Raw genomic sequence first — 5,000 nt, 5'->3', positions numbered from 1 at the left:
TGTGGTGCAAGGATTTCGAGAGGTATCTATTTTCATAATCATTCCAGTGATCACCACTATCAACTGGGAAGGCACTAACGAAGTCAGAGATCGCAAAGGGAGGAGGAGGAGGAGGAGGAGGAAGATGAGGTCTGGTGTGTTCTGCAGAACGTGGAAGGGGGCTCGCTCTCTGACGGAAATGAGACGGGATCTGTTTGGGTTCTAGTGTGCAAATGGCCTGTCAGTTTGGAACCGGTCACTCACATATGATAGTAATTTTTATTGTTATCTTTATTTTCTTCAACACAAGTTTAAGCTTTTTATTAATCGTATTATGAGCACGACTGTCATTTTCTAAGTCAGTATCGACGCTTGTAGATTTTTTACGTTTTGTGGAGATATCCCTTGCTGCCTGTGAATTTTCATTTTCCCCATTCTTACTTGATCTGCGTTTATGCTTTTCCCGTCTTTCAGGGATGTCATTCCTTCTGTCGAGTTGACCCTCTTGGACATCGCTTCGGGCTTTGCTTTCTGACCGCCTGACTTTTTCATTTGTAGGTGTTTTACGTTGTGTGGAGACAGCCTCTCTTTCCTGTGAATTTTCATTTTCCCCATTCTTACTTGATCTGCGTTTATGCTTTTCCCGTCTTTCAGGGATGTCATTCCTTCTGTCGGGTTGACCCTCTGGGACATCGCTTCGGGCTTTGCTTTCTGACCGCCTGACTTTTTCATTTGTAGGTGTTTTACGTTGTGTGGAGACAGCCTCTCTTTCCTGTGAATTTTCATTTTCCCCATTCTTACTTGATCTGCGTTTATGCTTTTCCCGTCTTTCAGGGATGTCATTCCTTCTGTCGGGTTCACCTTCTTGGGCATCGCCGCTTCGGGCTTTGCTTTCTGACCGCCTGACTTTTTCATTTGTAGGTGTTTTACGTTGTGTGGAGACAGCCTCTCTTTCCTGTGAATTTTCATTTTCCCCATTCTTACTTGATCTGCGTTTATGCTTTTCCCGTCTTTCAGGGATGTCATTCCTTCTGTCGGGTTGACCTTCTTGGACATCGCCGCTTCGGGCTTTGCTTTCTGACCGCCTGACTTTTTCATTTGTAGGTGTTTTACGTTGTGTGGAGACAGCCTCTCTTTCCTGTGAATTTTCATTTTTCTCATTCTTACTTGGTCTGGGTTCATATTTATACTGTCTTTTGGGCTTGCTACTCCTGTCGGGTTGACCTTCTTGGGCATTTCTTTGAGCTTTTCTTCCTGACCGCCCGACATCTTTAGGTAAGGCCTTGGCGTCACGAAGGATATCTTTCAGCGACTTCAATACTTCATCTAGATCTACTTTTAATTCGCTCACATTCTCTGCATAGAAAGTCCTAGGATCAGAGGGTTTGATGTTTATCTTCTTTTTCAATTTTTTGCTGACAATTTTGACTATTTTTGTTATAATCTTAGTCTTCATTATTTTGTTGAGTTTCTTGAGAAGCTTTACAATCTTTCTGTATCTTTTCTTAATTAATTTAAAGACAGCTTTCACTTTTTTGTAATTAACACAGACTGATTTGGGAGTTGACGGTGGGGTTGTGGTTGTGGAAGTGGATGTGGTTGTGGTTGTGGAAGTGGATGTGGTTGTGGAAGTGGATGTGGTTGTGGAAGTGGATGTGGTTGTGGTTGTGGAAGTGGATGTGGTTGTGGAAGTGGATGTGGTTGTGGAAGTGGATGTGGTTGTGGAAGTGGATGTGGTTGTGGAAGTGGTTGTGGTTGTGGATGTGGTTGTGGTTGTGGATGTGGTTGTGGAAGTGGATGTGGTTGTGGTTGTGGATGTGGTTGTGGAAGTGGATGTGGTTGTGGAAGTGGATGTGGTTGTGGAAGTGGAAGTGGATGTGGTTGTGGAAGTGGATGTGGTTGTGGAAGTGGATGTGGTTGTGGAAGTGGATGTGGTTGTGGAAGTGGTTGTGGTTGTGGTTGTGGATGTGGTTGTGGAAGTGGATGTGGTTGTGGAAGTGGATGTGGTTGTGGATGTGGTTGTGGAAGTGGATGTGGTTGTGGAAGTGGATGTGGATGTGGTTGTGGAAGTGGATGTGGTTGTGGAAGTGGAAGTGGATGTGGTTGTGGAAGTGGATGTGGTTGTGGAAGTGGATGTGGTTGTGGAAGTGGATGTGGTTGTGGAAGTGGAAGTGGTTGTGGTTGTGGTTGTGGATGTGGTTGTGGAAGTGGATGTGGTTGTGGAAGTGGATGTGGTTGTGGAAGTGGATGTGGTTGTGGAAGTGGATGTGGTTGTGGAAGTGGATGTGGTTGTGGTTGTGGAAGTGGATGTGGTTGTGGAAGTGGATGTGGTTGTGGAAGTGGATGTGGTTGTGGAAGTGGATGTGGTTGTGGAAGTGGATGTGGTTGTGGAAGTGGAAGTGGTTGTGGTTGTGGTTGTGGATGTGGTTGTGGTTGTGGTTGTGGATGTGGTTGTGGTTGTGGTTGTGGATGTGGTTGTGGAAGTGGATGTGGTTGTGGAAGTGGATGTGGTTGTGGAAGTGGATGTGGTTGTGGATGTGGTTGTGGATGTGGATGTGGTTGTGGATGTGGTTGTGGAAGTGGATGTGGTTGTGGAAGTGGATGTGGTTGTGGAAGTGGATGTGGTTGTGGAAGTGGATGTGGTTGTGGATGTGGTTGTGGATGTGGTTGTGGTTGTGGATGTGGTTGTGGAAGTGGTTGTGGAAGTGGATGTGGTTGTGGATGTGGTTGTGGAAGTGGATGTGGTTGTGGAAGTGGATGTGGTTGTGGAAGTGGAAGTGGATGTGGTTGTGGAAGTGGATGTGGTTGTGGAAGTGGATGTGGTTGTGGAAGTGGATGTGGTTGTGGAAGTGGTTGTGGTTGTGGTTGTGGATGTGGTTGTGGAAGTGGATGTGGTTGTGGAAGTGGATGTGGTTGTGGATGTGGTTGTGGAAGTGGATGTGGTTGTGGAAGTGGATGTGGATGTGGTTGTGGAAGTGGATGTGGTTGTGGAAGTGGATGTGGTTGTGGAAGTGGATGTGGTTGTGGAAGTGGAAGTGGATGTGGTTGTGGAAGTGGATGTGGTTGTGGAAGTGGATGTGGTTGTGGAAGTGGAAGTGGTTGTGGTTGTGGTTGTGGATGTGGTTGTGGAAGTGGATGTGGTTGTGGAAGTGGATGTGGTTGTGGTTGTGGATGTGGTTGTGGAAGTGGATGTGGTTGTGGAAGTGGATGTGGTTGTGGAAGTGGAAGTGGATGTGGTTGTGGAAGTGGATGTGGTTGTGGAAGTGGATGTGGTTGTGGAAGTGGATGTGGTTGTGGAAGTGGTTGTGGTTGTGGTTGTGGATGTGGTTGTGGAAGTGGATGTGGTTGTGGAAGTGGATGTGGTTGTGGATGTGGTTGTGGAAGTGGATGTGGTTGTGGAAGTGGATGTGGATGTGGTTGTGGAAGTGGATGTGGTTGTGGAAGTGGAAGTGGATGTGGTTGTGGAAGTGGATGTGGTTGTGGAAGTGGATGTGGTTGTGGAAGTGGATGTGGTTGTGGAAGTGGAAGTGGTTGTGGTTGTGGTTGTGGATGTGGTTGTGGAAGTGGATGTGGTTGTGGAAGTGGATGTGGTTGTGGAAGTGGATGTGGTTGTGGAAGTGGATGTGGTTGTGGAAGTGGATGTGGTTGTGGTTGTGGAAGTGGATGTGGTTGTGGAAGTGGATGTGGTTGTGGAAGTGGATGTGGTTGTGGAAGTGGATGTGGTTGTGGAAGTGGATGTGGTTGTGGAAGTGGAAGTGGTTGTGGTTGTGGTTGTGGATGTGGTTGTGGTTGTGGTTGTGGATGTGGTTGTGGTTGTGGTTGTGGATGTGGTTGTGGAAGTGGATGTGGTTGTGGAAGTGGATGTGGTTGTGGAAGTGGATGTGGTTGTGGATGTGGTTGTGGATGTGGATGTGGTTGTGGATGTGGTTGTGGAAGTGGATGTGGTTGTGGAAGTGGATGTGGTTGTGGAAGTGGATGTGGTTGTGGAAGTGGATGTGGTTGTGGATGTGGTTGTGGATGTGGTTGTGGTTGTGGTTGTGGATGTGGTTGTGGAAGTGGTTGTGGTTGTGGATGTGGTTGTGGAAGTGGATGTGGTTGTGGAAGTGGATGTGGTTGTGGAAGTGGAAGTGGATGTGGTTGTGGAAGTGGATGTGGTTGTGGAAGTGGATGTGGTTGTGGAAGTGGATGTGGTTGTGGAAGTGGTTGTGGTTGTGGTTGTGGATGTGGTTGTGGAAGTGGATGTGGTTGTGGAAGTGGATGTGGTTGTGGATGTGGCTGTGGAAGTGGATGTGGTTGTGGAAGTGGATGTGGATGTGGTTGTGGAAGTGGATGTGGTTGTGGAAGTGGATGTGGTTGTGGAAGTGGATGTGGTTGTGGAAGTGGAAGTGGATGTGGTTGTGGAAGTGGATGTGGTTGTGGAAGTGGATGTGGTTGTGGAAGTGGATGTGGTTGTGGAAGTGGAAGTGGTTGTGGTTGTGGTTGTGGATGTGGTTGTGGAAGTGGATGTGGTTGTGGAAGTGGATGTGGTTGTGGTTGTGGATGTGGTTGTGGAAGTGGATGTGGTTGTGGAAGTGGATGTGGTTGTGGTTGTGGATGTGGTTGTGGAAGTGGATGTGGTTGTGGAAGTGGATGTGGTTGTGGTTGTGGAAGTGGATGTGGTTGTGGAAGTGGATGTGGTTGTGGAAGTGGATGTGGTTGTGGAAGTGGATGTGGTTGTGGAAGTGGAAGTGGTTGTGGTTGTGGTTGTGGATGTGGTTGTGGAAGTGGATGTGGTTGTGGAAGTGGATGTGGTTGTGGAAGTGGATGTGGTTGTGGAAGTGGATGTGGTTGTGGAAGTGGATGTGGTTGTGGTTGTGGAAGTGGATGTGGTTGTGGAAGTGGATGTGGTTGTGGAAGTGGATGTGGTTGTGGAAGTGGATGTGGTTGTGGAAGTGGATGTGGTTGTGGAAGTGGAAGTGGTTGTGGTTGTGGTTGTGGATGTGGTTGTGGTTGTGGTTGTGGATGTGGTTGTGGTTGTGGTT

The sequence above is a fragment of the Oratosquilla oratoria genome, chromosome 10, assembly GCF_046742065.1.
Source record: "Oratosquilla oratoria isolate Oo_2021 chromosome 10, ASM4674206v1, whole genome shotgun sequence".
Lineage (NCBI taxonomy): Eukaryota > Metazoa > Arthropoda > Malacostraca > Stomatopoda > Squillidae > Oratosquilla > Oratosquilla oratoria.
Note: the sequence above shows the minus strand (reverse complement) of the source record.